The sequence below is a fragment of the Aegilops tauschii genome, chromosome 5 (assembly GCF_002575655.3).
Source record: "Aegilops tauschii subsp. strangulata cultivar AL8/78 chromosome 5, Aet v6.0, whole genome shotgun sequence".
In the NCBI taxonomy this organism is placed as follows: Eukaryota; Viridiplantae; Streptophyta; class Magnoliopsida; order Poales; family Poaceae; genus Aegilops; species Aegilops tauschii.
Genome location: NC_053039.3, coordinates 378,416,110 through 378,435,355, shown reverse-complemented (window position 1 = coordinate 378,435,355; position 19,246 = coordinate 378,416,110).

The following is a 19,246-nucleotide window of genomic DNA, read 5'->3' as shown; positions in this document are numbered from 1 at the left end:
TCTCTCTGTCTCTCTCTGTTTCTATGTTCCGGTATTCTGCCCTTTCACCGTTTCGTATATATATGGAGATCCATAACTCCGATTGGATTGAAACCTTCACCGAGATTTTTTCCGAAAATTAGCTTTCTTGCAGCCAAAGTAGAGCAGCAACCGCCTTACGGGGGGCACGAGGGGGGCAGGCGCGCCCCCCTGCCTCGTGCCCCCCTCGCGCACCGTCTCGCGTTGATTCTTCTTCCCATATTCTCCAAATATTCCAAAAATATTCTCCGTCCGTTTTTATCCCGTTTGGATTCCGTTTGATATGGGGTTTCTGCGAAACATAAAACATGCAACAAACAGGAACTGGCACTGGGCACTGGATCAATATGTTAGTCCCAAAAATAGTATAAAAAATTGCCAAAAGTATATGAAAGTTGCATAATATTGGCATGGAACAATCAAAAAGTATAGATACGATGGAGACGTATCAGCATCCCCAAGCTTAATTCATGCTCGTCCTCGAGTAGGTAAATGATAAAAAAGATAATTTTTCACGTGGAATGCTACCTAGCATAATCTTGATCACATATCTAATCATGGCATGAATATTAAGACACGAGTGATTCAAAGCAATAGTCTATCATTTGACATAAAAACAATAATACTTCAAGCCTACTAATAAAGCAATCATGTCTTTCAAAATAACATGGCCAAAGAAATTTATCCCTACAAAATCATATAGTCTGGCTATGCTCCATCTTCACCACACAAAATATTCAAATCATGCACAACCCCGATGGCAAGCCGAGCAATTGGTTCATACTTTTTAATGTGCTTCAGCTTTTTCAACCCTCACGCAATACATGAGCGCAAGCCATAGATATAGCACTATAGGTGGAATAGAATATGATGATGGGGGTTATGTGGAGAAGTCAAAAAGGGAGGAAGTCTCACATCGACGCGGCTAATCAATGGGCTATGGAGATGCCCATCAATTGATGTCAATATGAGGAGTAGGAATTGCCATGCAACGGATGCACTAGAGCTATAAGTATATGAAAGCTCAAACTGAAACTAAGTGGGTGTGCATCCAACTTGCTTGCTCATGAAGACCTAGGGCATGTGAGGAAGCCCATCGTTGGAATATACAAGCCAAGTTCTATAATGAAAATTCCCACTAGTATATGAAAGTGATGACTCAAGAGACTCTCTATATGAAGAACATGGTGCTACTTTGAAGAACAAGTGTGGTAAAAGGATAGTAACATTGCCCCTTCTCTCTTTTTCTCTCTTTTTTTTGCTTTTTTCTCTTTTTTTTGGGCCTTCTCTTTTTTTGGCCTTTCTCTTTTTTATTTTTTATTTTATTTTTTCGTCCGGAGTCTCATCCCAACTTGTGGGGGAATCATAGTCTCCATCATTCTTTCCTCACTGGGGCAATGCTCTAATAATGATGATCATCACACTTCTATTTACTTACAACTCAATATTACAACTCGATATCTAGAACAAAGATATGACTCTATATGAATGCCTCCGGCGGTGTACCGGGATGTGCAATGATCTAGCATAGCAATGACATCAAAAAACAGACAAGCCATGGAAACATCATGCTAGCTATCTTACGATCATGCAAAGCAATATGACGATAAATGCTCAAGTCATGTATATGATGATGATGGAAGTTGCATGGCAATATACCTCGGAATGGCTATGGAAATGCCATGATAGGTAGGTATGGTGGTTGTTTTGAGGAAGATATAATGAGGTTTATGTGTGATAGAGCGTATCGTATCATGGGGTTTGGATGCACCGGCGAAGTTTGCACCAACTCTCGAGGTGAGAAAGGGCAATGCACGGTACCTAAGAGGCTAGCAATGATGGAAGGGTGAGAGTGCGTATAATCCATGGACTCACATTAGTCATAAAGAACTCATATACTTATTGCAAAAGTTTATTAGCCCTCGAAGCAAAGTACTACTACGCATGCCCCTAGGGGGATAGATTGGTAGGAAAAGACCATCGCTCATCCCCGACCGCCACTCATAAGGAAGACAATCAATAAATACCTCATGCTCCGACTTCGTTACATAATGGTTCACCATACGTGCATGCTACGGGAATCACAAACCTCAACACAAGTATTTCTACTAATCCACAACTACCCACTAGCATGACTCTAATATCACCATCTTTATATCGCAAAACTATTGCAAGGAATCAAACATATCATATTCAGTGATCTACAAGTTTTATGTAGGATTTTATGACTAACCATGTGAATGACCGATTCCTGTCATCTCTCTAAATGGATATAAGTGAAGCAAGAGAGTTTAATTATTTCTACAAAAGATATGCCCAAGCTCTAAAAAATATAAGTGAAGCAAAAGAGCATTCTACAAATGGCGGTTTTCTATGTAAAGAGAAACAGGCAATCCAAACTTCAAATGATATAAGTGAAGCACATGAAGCATTCTATAAAGCCATACTCAAAAGATATAAGTGAAGTGCATAGAGCATTCTATAAAGCCATACTCAAAAGATATAAGTGAAGTGCATAGAGAATTCTATAAATCAACCAAGGACTTTCTCATACCAGCATGGTGCATAAAAGAAAATTGAAAACTAAATGCAAAAGACGCTCCAAGATTTGCACATATCGCATGAACGAAATGAATCCGAAAACATACCGATACTTGTTGAAGAAAGAGGGGATGCCTTCCCGTGCATCCCCAAGCTTAGACGCTTGAGTATCCTTGAATATTTACTTGGTTTGCCTCGGGCATCCCCAAGCTTGAGCTCTTGCCTCTCTTCCTTCTTCTCACATCGAGACCTTCTCGATCATCGAACACTTCATCCACACAAAACTTCAACAGAAAACTCGGTAAGATCCGTTAGTATAATAAAGCAAATCACTACTCTAAGTACTGTTGCAAACCAATTCATATTTTGTTTTTTCATTGTGTCTACTGTAATATAACTTTTCATGGCTTAATCCACTGATGTAAATCGATAGTTTCATCAAAACAAGCAAACTATGCATCAAAAACAGAATCTGTCTAAAACAGAACAGTCTGTAATAATATGAACATTCACCATACTTCTGATACTTGAATAATTCTGCAAAAATTAGGAAAAATAAACATTTTGTATAGAAATACAGTGCAAAAAGTTTTAGAACCATTTGACGTTCCAGTAAAAAATTAAAAATCGCGCACTACAGCCAAAGTTTCTGTCCTGCACCATACAAACCAACAAGCATTGTAAACATCCTAAAGGCAAACCTTGACACATTATTTTTATAATACAATGGAATTGTACAAGGGGATAATTATTTTTGTTGAAAAGTTTCTGTAATCAAGATTCACAAAGTTTCCATGAGCATGAACAAAGTTCAAGGGTAGCTCCCACTTCAACAATGCTTGTCTTTCTCACTTTCGCTTTTCTTTTTAAAAAGTTTCGGGTTCCCCTCTTTATTTATTTTTTAAAACTATATGAAAGCACACAACAGAAATAAATGACTCTCTAAAACTTCCGGGTTGTCTCCCTGGCAGCGCTTTCTTTAAAGCCATTAAGCTAGGCATATAGTGCTCAAGTAGTGAATCCACCCGGATCCCAAGGTATATCAAAGCCAATTTTAATTAGCAATGATTTGGCATTTAGTAGTGAGCACAAGGCAACATATATCATGCAACAACCAAGTCTAACTCTCTTCCTATGCATCGGCATGTCATAAAAGAACAATTCATGCACACAAAGTAAAGGCCAATGCATAGTATAAACAGTTTCTTGCAATTTTATCGTGTTGGAAACATAGAGAGGTGGAGATATAGTTCCTCTCTCATAATAATTGCAAGTAGGAGCAGCAAGCACATGCATATTATATTCATCAAAATCATCATGTGCAACGGTAAAAGGCAACTCATCAATATAGTCCTCAATAAAAGCAAACTTCTCCGATATAGTGTAGTCGGGAGAATTCAAAAAGATAATAGGACTATCATGCGTGGGTGCAATAGCAACAATTTCATGTTTAACATAAGGAACTATAGCAAGTTTATATCCATAATAATAATTCATATTGGCATCTTGGCCACAAGCATAGCAAGCATCATCAAAAAGGTATATTTCAAGAGAATCAACGGGATCATAATAGTCATCATAGCAATAATCCTTCGGTAAGCACGAAGGGAAATTAAACAATGTATGAGTTGAAGAGTTACTCTCATTAGAAGGTGGGCATGGGTAGCTAATCCGCTCTTCCTCCTTTTGTTCTTCGCTCTCCTCATCATCTTTTTCATCCAATGAGCTCACAGTTTCATCAATTTCTTCTTCCATAGACTCCTGTAAAATATTAGTGTCTTCTTGGACAGCGGAGACTTTCTCAATAAATGCATCAATATCAGAATTGAATTCATAATTGGCATAGAAATATTTAAGGATAGCTAAATTTTCAGGTCTATAAACAGCATCTTAAAGATTTTCAAACTCTTTGAACATAGATTCAATTTCATAAGCACCCATAAAAGCAACAAATTCTTCTATTTGTTCCACATCATAGTAATCATATATACCTCTAGCATAAGAAGCCAAGGTTTCATTATCATTAAATTCGCATGAAAAGGGAAGGTGTGGAGCCTTCATCCTAGAGCAACAAGTATAATCATATCTCAAGCATAGTTGCCTAGCATACCACTTCAACATATGAATTTGATCCCATAATAGTTTCCCTTTTTGAGTCAAGCGATAATCCCTAAAGTATTCACGTTGGTCTAATGTGTCTCCCATTACATAATTGAAAGGGGTTTTCTCAGGATTATCAAAGTAGTACATAATATCTTTCACATAATGATCATCGAGGGTTTTAGGAGGTTCCCCATCTCCATGAGTAGCAAGTACACCTATTTTTTTTGGTATTTCGTGTTCCATATCCATAACTAAAGATAGAGAACAACTAAGAATAGCAAATAAAAATTACTTAGTGATAAAGCAAACAAGCACACACGAGAATATTCACCCCACGCTGTTGCTCCCCGGCAACGGCGCCAGAAAAAGGTCTTGATAACCCACAAGTATAGGGGATCAATTGTAGCCTCTTTCGATAAGTAAGAGTGTCGAACCCAACGAGGAGCTAAAGGTAGGACAAATATTCCCTCAAGTTCTATCGACCACCGATACAACTCCACGCACGCTTAACGTTCGCTTTACCTAGAACAAGTATAAAACTAGAAGTACTTTGTAGGTGTTTTTGGATAGGTTTGCAAGAATATAAAGAGCACGTAAATAAAAGCTAGGGGCTGTTTAGATAAAGACACAACTAAGTTAGTTTTAATAGAGAGCTTTTTGTCACGAGAAAGTTATTTGTCCCTAGGCAATCGATAACTAGACCGGTAATCACTATTGCAATTTTATTTGAGGGAGAGGCATAAGCTAACATACTTTCTCTGGGGATTGGTTGGGGCACCCTGGGGATATACCAGTGGCTTGCCCGGACACCTGGGGATATACCAGTGTTGTCCTAGGAGATCCCGGGATACCCGTGTGATCATCCTATGGTTCGCCACCCAGGCTCAAAGGGGTCATAAGATTATTCATGCTAGAAACTTCCGTGTGCAGCCACAAGCTATTATGGGCTCTAGCATAGTTGAGTATGTTGCATGACCTCTTCTAGTGGTAGGCTAGCAGATGTAGGGGATATAGGTTGGTACTGTCTACCCGGGGTTAGAGTTAATGCTTCTGAAAGACTGTGTCTCGGTCATCCGTTTCTCAAACACCATGTAGTGCGAGAAATCCAACAGAGGAGATCGAGTCTTGTGGGGAAAAGTGCGCAAACCTCTGCAGAGTGTACAAACTAATCATGGTTAGCCGTGTCCCCGGTTATGGACATCTTGAGTATCTGGTTCTTGGATTATCATGTTGATCTCATCACTCTAAATTAATTTGTTGGGTTGTTAATTACTTTTTAATTGGGATTGAGATGGGGATTTACCATTCTCAATGTTTATCAACTACCATGATAGTTAAACAAAATATATTCCTTTAATGTAGGGAAAATTTGGCTTTTCGCCAAAACATTATAACCATAGAGCCTCCACCAGCCATATATGCATGTAGTGATAGCTATTATTCATCATTGCTCTATGGTGTGAATTTGCCAGTACATTCAATGTACTGGCCCTTTGTGGCTGCAACGTCTCATGTTGCAAGATTCTTACGACGAGTAAGTGATACGTTAGGGTTATGATTTCTACACTCAACTTTGCCGTTGGTGTTGATGGGAATCCACAACCTTGTTGTTACTTCCGCTATATGGATTGAGGTAATAGTATTTACGTTATTCATACATGTGATTTACCTCTGTTATAAATCCTCGAGTACTGTGTGTGTCAGCATACCGATCCAGGGATGACACTTAAGCACAGAGACTTGACCCATTCGGGTCGGGTTGCTACAAGATGGTATCAGAGCACATGTTGACTATAGGACATGACCCCTAGAAACTGGCAAGCCCATAGGAAAGATTTTCTCTACAACTACATTCTCAAAAGGATCTTTTACCTCTCTTCTTTTCTGAGCTTTATCAAATATTCCTTTTTAGTTACACTATACCCCTTTGTGACGCCCGGATAATTATGCTACAGTAATCCCACGTTAATGATGCCACGTCACCATGGTTACTATTGTTATTCTCGTGTTAGTTCAAAATCGATTCGAAATTCAAACTTAAAATAAAGTCAAACGGTAAAGATTTTCAAATATTAAAACTAAAATGTTGGGGTGTTGCCAAATAATGCATAGGTAATTATTGTGGAGAAACCACACTTTTATAAAATGTTTAAAGGCTCTAAAGTAATTAAAACAGCAGCTATGACAATTAATTAAATGCCTTTAAAAAATAATAATAATGCAAACTATTTTAATTAGGTGTCAAACTTTTTGGGGCAGTAGAATAAATTATAACATTAATTTAGGAGTTGTATTTATATTTTATAAAACAGGAATTAAAAGAATAAAATAGAAAAGAAAATATATAAAGAAAAGAAAACAGAAAACAAAACTAAGAAAAGAAAGAAAGAAAGAAAGAGAGAGCCCCCCCCCCAACTGGGCCAACCCATCAGGCCAGCCCACCCGCGCCGAACCCCCGCTGGGCTGCTAAACCGCCCCCACCACCAAACCCTAGCACCCCACTCCCCACTCGCTCCTCCCACGTTCCCCTCTCTCCCTCGCTCCTTCCCCCCCGACCCGATCTAGATCGGGGCAGCCGGCGCCCCCGTCCCCCGACGCGCTCGCTGTCCCCGTCGCCAACGCCGCCACCCGACGCCCACCCCCAGCGCCGCCCCGCCTTCCTCCACTCCTTCCCCACTCTGTGCTGGATCCGGGCGATCCCCATCGCCCTGACCCCGGCTCCGCCGACCCCGCCTCTCCCGCGCTGGCGCTGACCAGCGCCTCCCATCGCCGCCCGACGGCGACGGCCTTCCTTGACGCCGCCCCGAACCGCCGTCGCCGAGCGCCATTCGCCGGAGCTCCTCTGTCGTCGCCGGATCTCGCGTCCCCGTCCTCCTCCACAAGCCACGTCGACCCCCCCTTCTCGGCAACGCTGTGAGCCGCCCCCGTTTCCCTCCTCTTTTCCCGCGTTCACCGCGCCGCTCGCCGTACCCCTGCGCTGCACGGGCGCACCGCCGCGGGGCCGCGCCCTCTGCACTGCGCTGCTCCGGCCGCCGCACCTTGCGCCCGCTTGCAGCGTGCCTCGTGCGCCTCTCCCCCCTGCTCGTTGCTGCTCCAGCGCGGCTCTGCCCGCGCCACCGCGCCGCCGCCCGGTCCGGCCCTGACCGCACCCGCGTCCGACGACCCAATCACGGCGACCCCCCGCCTTGCGCCCCACCTCGTCGTCTCGCCGCTCCACCAGTCCCCGCAGCTGCTACTGCCATGCGGTCGCGCGCCATCGCCGTCCCGTCGTCGCTCCGGCCGCCTGGGCGGCGCCATGGCCAGCGGCCTCCTCTGCTCCGACGCGCTGCCGGGTGTGCCCACCCCTGGACCTGCGCCCGCTCGGGCTGCCCCCGCGCCCGAACCCACTAAGGCCCCTGGGGCCTATGACACATGGGCCCCGCCCAGAGAACGTTTTAATAAAGAAAAATGATTTAAAAATAATAATTAATAATAATAAAAATAATAAATAAATAATAAAATTAATTAATTAATTAAGATAATTAATTAACTTGATTAATCTTGTTAATATTAACTAATTAAGATTAATTAGCCTAATAACTAATTAACCTAATTAACTTCTGTTAATTAACTAACAGTCACTGACAGGTGGGACCCACCTGTCAGGTTGACCAGGTCAACGGTCAGCGTTGACTGCTGATGTCATAAATCCAATTTCGAATTAAATTAAATGATTAATTAAATTCCAGAAATTAGTAAATCTTTAGAAAATCATATCTTTTAAACCGTAGCTCAGATGAAAATACTTTCTACATGAAAGTTGCTCAGAACGACGAGCCGAATCCGAATACGTAGTCCGTTCGTCCGCCACACGTCCCTAGCATAGTGAACCTGCAACATTTCACCTCCGGTTCCTCTGTCCGAAAACGTGAAACACCGGGAATACTTTCCCGGATGTTTCCCCACTTCGCGGGTATCACCTACTACTGCGTTAGGTCACCTCTAGCACCGCGTATTGCCATGCTACGCTTTGTGATGCTTTGATTGCTCTGTTATTTATTGTGTTCCCCCTCCGTTGCTTCTTTCCGGTAGACCCCGAGACTGCCGGCGACCCCTAGTTCGACTACGGTGTTGACGATCCCTCCTTCATGCCAGAGCAACCAGGCAAGCCCCCCCCCCTTGATCACCAGATATCGCCTATTCTTCTCTATACTGCTTGCATTAGAGTAGTGTAGCATGTTACCGCTTTCCGTTAATCCTATACTGATGCATAGCCTGCCCTTGCTTCTACTGTTGTTACCTTTACCTGCAATCCTACATGCTTAGTATAGGGTGCTAGTTTTCCATCAGTGGCCCTACATTCTTGTCCGTCTGCTGTGCTATACTATCGGGCCATGATCACCTGGGCGGTGATCACGGGTATATACTTTTATACTCTATACATGACACAGGTGGTGACTAAAGTCGGGTCGGCTCGTAGGAGTACCCGCAATTGGATCTTTGTGGCGGAGCGACAGGGCAGGTTGAGACTACCTAGGTGAGAGGTGGGCCTGGCCCTGGACGGCGTCCGCGGTTACTTCGACATAACACGCTTAACGAGTTCTTGGTATTTGATCTGAGTCTGGCCATTTGGTCTATACGCACTAACCATCTACGAGGGAGTAGTTATGGGTATCCCGGCGTCGTGGTATCAGCCGAAGCCTTCGTGACGTCAGCGACTGAGTGGCGCGCGCCGGATTGGACTGGAACGCCACTAGGCTAGGTCTGCTTCCGGCCGCGTACGCAACGTGCAGGTGTGCAATGGGCGATGGGCCCAGACCCCTGCGCGCATAGGATTTAGACCGGCGTGCTGACCTCTCTGTTGTGCCTAGGTGGGGCTGCAACGTGTTGATCTTACGAGGCCGGGCATGACCTAGGAAAGTGTGTCCGGCCAAATGGGATCGAGCGTGTTGGGTTATGTGGTGCACCCCTGCAGGGAAGTTTATCTATTCGAATAGCCGTGTCCCTCGGTAAAAGGACGACCCGGAGTTGTACCTTGACCTTATGACAACTAGAACCGGATACTTAATAAAATACACCCTTCCAAGTGCCAGATACAACCCGGTGATCGCTCTCTAACAGGGCGACGAGGAGGGGATCGCCGGGTAGGATTATGCCATGCGATGCTACTTGGAGGACTTCAATCTACTCTCTTCTACATGCTGCAAGATGGAGATGGCCAGAAGCATAGTCTTCGACAGGATTAGCTATCCCCCCTCTTATTCTGGCATTCTGCAATTCAGTCCACTGATATGGCCCTTTACACATATACCCATGCATATGTAGTGTAGCTCCTTGCTTGCGAGTACTTTGGATGAGTACTCACGGTTGCTTTTCTCCCTCTTTCCCCCCTTTCCTTTCTACCTGGTTGTCGCAACCAGATGCTGGAGTCCAGGAGCCAGACGCCACCGTCGATGACGACACCTACGACACTCGAGGTGCCTACTACTACGTGCAGCCTGCTGACGACGACCAGGAGTAGTTAGGAGGATCCCAGGCAGGAGGCCTGCGCCTCTTTCGATCTGTATCCCAGTTTGTGCTAGCCTTCTTAAGGCAAACTTGTTTATCTTATGTCGGTACTCAGATATTGTTGCTTCCGCTGACTCGTCTATGATCGAGCAATTGTATTCGAGCCCTCGAGGCCCCTGGCTTGTATTATGATGCTTGTATGACTTATTTATGTTGTAGAGTTGTGTTGTGATATGTTCCCGTGAGTCCCTGATCTTGATCGTACACATTTGCGTGCATGATTAGTGTACAGTCAAATCGGGGGCGTCACAAGTTGGTATCAGAGCCGACTGCCTGTAGGAATCCCCCTTCCAAAATCCTTGGCCGAAGTCGAGTCTATCCTTTACAAAACTTTTACTAACATGACTGTGTGGCTTACGGGCCCACGTCGCCATTGGGTGGTATTAGGATCTTTTACTCCTTGTCTATAGTCTGGGACTCTGAACTCTCTCCTATTCAGGTTAAATGATTTTGCTAAAAGGACTAACTGTAGGTTCTCGTAAATACTTTCTCCCGGAGAGCCCTTTATCACAGATGGTCGCCGACTGCACCAGAAGATGTTGAAGATACTCTTCGATCATTCCCGAGACCCTTGTGCCCTCTGCCTTTTCAATTCCCTACTACCGATATATCCATATGGATAACAACATACACTTGTTGTTCATACAATTACTCTGAGTTACTCGTGTTATTACCAGATACATCGAATTGCTCTCCGGCTTTTTAAGAATCCCTTGTACCACTACCTTGCAGTTCTTTTCCACCTGAATACCCCTACGAATAATTTCTCGCACTTATCGAGTATCCGCTCATCCCCAAATGATTCATGTATTTCACAAAGTCTTCGAAATACCATTCGATCTTCCAAAAATCCTCAGCAACCTATTGCTCTGGAATTTCTTGCTTGCTTTAATTATGATTAATCCCATAAGTCTGGTAATCTTATTAGCATCCTTTGCCATTATCATTTGAGTCTGTTGATTCAATATGTTGCGATGCTCGCATTCCTCAGTCGAATCCTAGAATTCATCCTTCCGGCTCAGATGTCATTTGAACAGGAGCTGGTTCTCGACTAATCAAATTACTGTCGATTGTATCCCTAAGGCTATTCAACTTATCCATCCCTAATCAGAGCATTGCTTCGGATCCCTTGATTTGGAAATCATAATTCCTTTGCATTTGAGATTTGAGTTAGTCAGTTGCTTCTATAATCCGATGCACTTGCATTCCTTCCTTTGATAGAGTACCGATACTCATATCAGCTCCGTTGTAGACCACCAGACCTCTTGTTGGATTATTATCTGGCAGTGTCCTCCATATTCAAATAACCTTGTGAGCCTTTCCACGGATATATAAGGCCTTTGGTAAATTGTATCCTCTACTTTCTCAACCATGCTCTGTTTTTGAGCTGGTGGTATTTACTATTGAAGCTTGTGGTATATGTTTCCACGATACCCTGACGGGTTGAACCTATGCCTTCCTTAATATGTGTGAACTCAAAAGTTTTTGCGAGTCATACTCTTCTGTTATTTTGCTAGATAAAATTTCAACACTACAACTTATTCGAAAGTGAGAGGTGAATGGAAGGTTATACATTGAAGAAGTGGGAGTCGACCTTGAACTTTGTGTTCATGCCCATGGACCCGATGTAGATCCTACCATAGAAGCTTCTTGTAATAATAACTATTTCATTGATATAATATCATCTGGTATCTGTGAATTGATCCTATGCAATCGTGGTTCCGACCATATTTTCTCTTTGATACCATTTCTCGTGCAAGTTTAAGCACTTGTCCTCTGCAGAGCAATACCCCCGTCCAACCTCTACTTTGGTCTGTCATCGAGTATTACCCCCCTGGTATCTCGAGAATGCCAAGGAACTACATAACTTCTTATGAGTTCTTCATCAACTAATATTCTTGCCGATTCCATTTTTCCAACGGGTTCTGAGTTGTTAGAACCCCTCAAGGACACCGATAAGTGAATCAATTCCGCACTCCGATTCAATAACTCTAAGTAATTTTTGTTGCTTACGAGTTTAATAATCCTTCAAGTCATTCCTAGCCTGCTCGGCTATGTCATTATCGTGCCGATTTTAACTGTGCTACCTGGTCCTTCCCAGCGCACAAATTTCGACAGTGAGCTAATCTTGCGTCGATCTTCCTCGTCATATCACTTCTCCTTGAACAGCAAACTTGATTTCGAGTTTGTGTCCTACCCGTGGTTCCAATAAACTTTTGCTTTCATCATTCCTTTGACTTGATGTCATCGTCGATCAATTACATCTTCTTGAAAACCTTCGACAAATTTGTCGTGACCATTGTCAACAATTTGACTTCTTCCAAGTTGAGAGTCGAAATTCAGGATGAGAAATACCATCCTTGCCCCTCGATGAATTGTGTTATCATCGACAACATTCTTGCCTCCCCCCCCCCCAACACAAACTTGTTCATATTTTGTGTGGTATCCTGATTTCCCTGCTATCTAGCTTATGATATGTTCTACCTTGGAGTATTACCATCTTTTATGTCAAGAATGTCGTGAGGATTACTCCACCTCTTAAGAATTCTTGGTACAGTGATACTTCTCACCATCACCATTCTTTCTTGGTCCCCATGTTGTTTCTAAACGAAATACTGACAAATGGTCTGTGATGTATAAATTCTAAACTTCTAGCAACCCTATTGCTTTGAAGTTATTGATCTATAGTTCATTCTACGTCTATGGCTTAATGAATCATCATTCAAACATTGATTGTGCTACCTAGCCCATATTTCGGGTGCACATTTCAACCAATGTTTAACTGTGTATGTTTTTCCTCGAGAATACATCATTATATCATTTGAAATGACGATTGTTATCTCCTTGCACATAATTGTGGAAATCCATCTTTTTGGAAATCTCGATGATATGTCGTTGAGTCCGTCAGCCACCTCCTCATCCTCTCCTTGGTTTAATGTTGGACTCTTGTTTCGGAACTTGCTTCCATAGTTCATTTCCCGAGGATCTTACTATGTCATATCGTCAATTGTGTTGCATCTTTTCTTCTCAGGCATCCTGAGTCTGAGGTATCCTGACACCACTCAGATCTACATCTCGGTTAGATATGACGGTTAGGTAACCCGATAAGATGATGTCATGCCTAGCCCACCTGGCCGGAGGACCTATTGATATAGTTTCCTTTTTTAGCAAGGTTATCCATGCTTCCATGAGGAAATTGTAAGACTTATTCTATAAGTTGTTCCTGATGGATCCTTTTTGTTTCCAAAGTCTGATCTTCACCTGTTGACCATGTCAATGCTATCTCGAAGCATGTCTATGGTACTCCGATTTTCAACAGGAACATTTGAAGCCCAATGCTAAATGTTTCCTGCTCAATTATCCAAACACCGTTGTCTGGGTAATGTCATGAAATTTCTCTCCCCTACCTAAAGAGTTTTCTACATTATATCCTGTCATGAATATCATGCTCAGCTTGTCCTTGGGAAGGATATACCCTTGAAATATGTGTTTAAACACATTTTCCTTTCCATTGTTCAGTTTACTCTGATAATCATATTTTCCTTTCCATTGTTTTGTTTAACCTTTCTTGTAATCTGACTTAGCTGAGCAGAGATAATTCCCTGCTTAGTTGAGCATCTCGTTGTACCACTCTCTCAGTAGACCATGTTACTTTTGTTGATGACATTTTGGTAGCCACCGATGGATGAGAACTTTGCCTATTGGTCCGCCTCGTTTCAACGAGCAGGAAAATGGTTCTCTTCGTCCCTCGCCCTTGGTACCAACGTGTTGACGACATAACTGACAGGGTACTCTCTGACATGCCTTGCTATCATGACCGTGCAAGATGTCACTACTCCAAAAAAAACCCACATGGTGGGCCCATAACCCACAGTTCCATAGGATCGAAACCTGACTTTCTTGTACACCCCCTGTTCCCAAGGTTATTTCTCACGTTTGGCTTCGTATGTAATTCACGTGCCACCTTTCGTGAGATCATCAATTTTGGTATCAGACACAATACTTATTCCCGTTGCTCTGAACCCTTCAGGCATCGAACGATTGCCTGCCCGCTCAAAACTTCCCCACGATACCTCCTTACTTTGCTCTCGATATTGTCTTAAATTTCCATTCGAGAGTTACTTTCCGCCACCTTCCCCGATGTTATCAACCAGATAGTCAACCGTTCGGAGGTCTGTTATTCCGAAGTTACCCCTTGTCCTTCGTAAGTACGATGGAGTTCCCGAAGAAAGGATGCCAGCTTCATCATGATGACCTGAAGCAGGAAAATGAAGACGTCAATGTAATGTATCGACCTCTTCGAGAAGAGCAACCAACACCGAGAAGACCCGTTAGAATTTCGTAACAAAATCCCTCCCCCCTTACTCCCATCTTAAATCTTGGGACGAGATTTCTTGTAGTAGAGGAGAATTGTGACGCCCGGATAATTATGCTACAGTAATCCCACGTTAATGATGCCACGTCACCATGGTTACTATTGTTATTCTCGTGTTAGTTCAAAATAGATTCAAAATTCAAACTTAAAATAAAGTCAAACGGTAAAGATTTTCAAATATTAAAACTAAAATGTTGGGGTGTTGCCAAATAATGCATAGGTAATTATTGTGGAGAAACCACACTTTTATAAAATGTTTAAAGGCTCTAAAGTAATTAAAACAGCAGCTATGACAATTAATTAAATGCCTTTTAAAAATAATAATAATGCAAACTATTTTAATTAGGTGTCAAACTTTTTGGGGCAGTAGAATAAATTATAACATTAATTTAGGAGTTGTATTTATATTTTATAAAACAGGAATTAAAAGAATAAAATAGAAAAGAAAATATATAAAGAAAAGAAAACAGAAAACAAAACTAAAAAAAGAAAGAAAGAAAGAAAGAGCCCCCCCCCCCCAACTGGGCCAACCCATCAGGCCAGCCCACCCGCGCCGAACCCCCGCTGGGCTGCTAAACCGCCCCACCACCAAACCCTAGCACCCCACTCCCCACTCGCTCCTCCCATGTTCCCCTCTCTCCCTCGCTCCTTCCCCCCCGACCCGATCTGGATCGGGGCAGCCGGCGCCCCCGTCCCCCGACGCGCTCGTTGTCCCCGTCGCCAACGCCGCCACCCGACGCCCACCCCCAGCGCCGCCCCGCCTTCCTCCACTCCTTCCCCTCTCTGTGCTGGATCCGGGCGATCCCCATCGCCCCTGACCCCGGCTCCGCCGACCCCGCCTCTCCCGCGCTGGCGCTGACCAGCGCCTCCCATCGCCGCCCGACGGCGACGGCCTTCCTCGACGCCGCCCCGAACCGCCGTCGCCGAGCGCCATTCGCCGGAGCTCCTCCGTCGTCGCCAGATCTCGCGTCCCCGTCCTCCTCCACAAACCACGTCGACCCCCCCTTCTCGGCAACGCTGTGAGCCGCCCCCGTTTCCCTCCTCTTTTCCCGCGTTCACCGCGCCGCTCGCCGTACCCCTGCGCTGCACGGGCGCACCGCCGCGGGGCCGCGCCCTCTGCACTGCGCTGCTCCGGCCGCCGCACCTTGCGTCCGCTTGTAGCGTGCCTCGTGCGCCTCTCCCCCTGCTCGTTGCTGCTCCGGCGCGGCTCTGCCCGCGCCACCGCGCAGCCGCCCGGTCCGGCCCTGACCGCACCCGCGTCCGACGACCCAATCACGGCGACCCCCCGCCTTGCGCCCCACCTCGTCGTCTCGCCGCTCCACCAGTCCCCGCAGCTGCTACTGCCATGCGGTCGCGCGCCATCGCCGTCCCGTCGTCGCTCCGGCCGCCTGGGCGGCGCCATGGCCAGCGGCCTCCTCTGCTCCGACGCGCTGCCGGGTGCGCCCACCCCTGGACCTGCGCCCGCTCGGGCTGCCCCCGCGCCCGAACCCACTAAGGCCCCTGGGGCCTATGACACATGGGCCCCGCCCAGAGAAAGTTTTAATAAAGAAAAATGATTTTAAAAAATGATTTAAAAATAATAATAATAATAAATAAATAATAAAATTAATTAATTAATTAATTAAGATAATTAATTAACTTAATTAATCTTGTTAATATTAACTAATTAAGATTAATTAGCCTAATAACTAATTAATCTAATTAACTGCTGTTAATTAACTAACAGTCACTGACAGGTGGGACCCACCTGTCAGGTTGACCAGGTCAACGGTCAGCGTTGACTGCTGACGTCATGCTGATGTCATAAATCCAATTTCGAATTAAATTAAATGATTAATTAAATTCCAGAAATTAGTAAATCTTTAGAAAATCATATCTTTTAAACCGTAGCTCAGATGAAAATACTTTCTACATGAAAGTTGCTCAGAACGACGAGCCGAATCCGAATACGTAGTCCGTTCGTCCGCCACACGTCCCTAGCATAGTGAACCTGCAACATTTCACCTCCGGTTCCTCTGTCCGAAAACGTGAAACACCGGGAATACTTTCCCGGATGTTTCCCCACTTCGCGGGTATCACCTACTACTGCGTTAGGTCACCTCTAGCACCGCGTATTGCCATGCTACGCTTTGTGATGCTTTGATTGCTCTGTTATTTATTGTGTTCCCCCTCCATTACTTCTTTCCGGTAGACCCCGAGACTGCCGGCGACCCCAGTTCGACTACGGTGTTGACGATCCCTCCTTCATGCCAGAGCAACCAGGCAAGCCCCCCCCCCTTGATCACCAGATATCGCCTATTCTTCTCTATACTGCTTGCATTGGAGTAGTGTAGCATGTTACTGCTTTCCGTTAATCCTATACTGATGCATAGCCTGCCCTTGCTTCTACTGTTGTTACCTTACCTGCAATCCTACATGCTTAGTATAGGGTGCTAGTTTTCCATCAGTGGCCCAACATTCTTGTCCGTCTGCTGTGCTATACTATCGGGCCGTGATCACCTGGGCGGTGATCACGGGTATATACTTTTATACTCTATACATGACACAGGTGGTGACTAAAGTCGGGTCGGCTCGTAGGAGTACCCGCAAGTGGATCTTTGTGGCGGAGCGACAGGGCAGGTTGAGACCGCCTAGGTAAGAGGTGGGCCTGGCCCTGGACGGCGTCCGCGGTTACTTCGACATAACACGCTTAACGAGTTCTTGGTATTTGATCTGAGTCTGGCCATTTGGTCTATACGCACTAACCATCCACGCGGGAGTAGTTATGGGTATCCCGGCGTCGTGGTATCAGCCGAAGCCTTCGTGACGTCAGCGACTGAGTGGCGCGCGCCGGATTGGACTGGAATGCCACTAGGCTAGGTCTGCTTCCGGCCGCGTACGCAACGTGCAGGTGTGCAATGGGCGATGGGCCCAGACCCCTGCGCGCATAGGATTTAGACCGGCGTGCTGACCTCTCTGTTGTGCCTAGGTGGGGCTGCGACGTGTTGATCTTACGAGGCCGGGCATGACCCAGGAAAGTGTGTCCGGCCAAATGGGATCGAGCGTGTTGGGTTATGTGGTGCACCCCTGCAGGGAAGTTTATCTATTCGAATAGCCGTGTCCCTCGGTAAAAGGACGACCCGGAGTTGTACCTTGACCTTATGACAACTAGAACCGGATACTTAATAAAATACACCCTTCCAAGTGCCAGATACAACCCGGTGATCGCTCTCTAACAGGGCGACGAGGAGGGGATCGTCGGGTAGGATTATGCCATGCGATGCTACTTGGAGGACTTCAATCTACTCTCTTCTACATGCTGCAAGATGGAGATGGCCAGAAGCATAGTCTTCGACAGGATTAGCTATCCCCCCTCTTATTCTGGCATTCTGCAGTTCAGTCCACTGATATGGCCCTTTACACATATACCCATGCATATGTAGTGTAGCTCCTTGCTTGCGAGTACTTTGGATGAGTACTCACGGTTGCTTTTCTCCCTCTTTTCCCCCCTTTCCTTTCTACCTGGTTGTCGCAACCAGATGCTGGAGTCCAGGAGCCAGACGCCACCGTCGACGACGACACCTACGACACTCGAGGTGCCTACTACTACGTGCAGCCTGCTGACGACGACCAGGAGTAGTTAGGAGGATCCCAGGCAGGAGGCCTGCGTCTCTTTCGATCTGTATCCCAGTTTGTGCTAGCCTTCTTAAGGCAAACTTGTTTATCTTATGTCGGTACTCAGATATTGTTGCTTCCGCTGACTCGTCTATGATTGAGAAATTGTATTCGAGCCCTCGAGGCCCCTGGCTTGTATTATGATGCTTGTATGACTTATTTATGTTGTAGAGTTGTGTTGTGATATCTTCCCGTGATTCCCTGATCTTGATCGTACACATTTGCGTGCATGATTAGTGTACGGTCAAATCGGGGGCGTCACACCCTTTCCCCTTTTGACCACACGAAGATTCGACTGATGAGACCACTCCAAGAAGTACAAGATATCAGACAACTAAGACCACTTCGGAATGAAGAGGATTGTACCGTGCAATATAATAATGGAAACTACAACGGTTGAAGACTCTGAAGACTAGGAGAATTTGAAGGCTCTGAAGAATTCCCAGATTAGTATGACCTAGGAAAGCTACCCTTATAGAATTTTTTAGACTATTGAAGCTGTCAATACCCGAGATCAAGGTGTGTCGGAGAAAGACCAGAACATGGAGCGCTAAAACTCGAAGTTTTTGTCAAGAAAACCCTAAGGCAGGAGATATCAACTATGGAATGATAGCTCATGGTAATGACAAGGGCAGAAACACGGTTATCCATGATGTTATCGCCCGCTTATGCTATTGTCACGGTGCTGAGTTAAGCATGCATTTCTTTGGAAGGATTGGATGGTAGAAGGCTGATGGAGCATCTGTCAGCAAAGGATGCACTTTTAACTTTAGCTGGTATATCACCAGGATCTGGAGTATTACATCAAGAATTTTAAGATGGACTTTCAGGATGCCGTATTTGACAAGGAAGTATTTTGTGAAGAACTCAGGACCCAGAAGCTGGAAGTAGCCAAGCTGGAGGAGCAAAACCTTGAGATACCGGAGATTCGTCACGAACTGAAGGACAGTAGGACATGGTTCATGCCAAGGATGTTGAAACCCAGAAGTTTGGAACGCAACTCTAGAA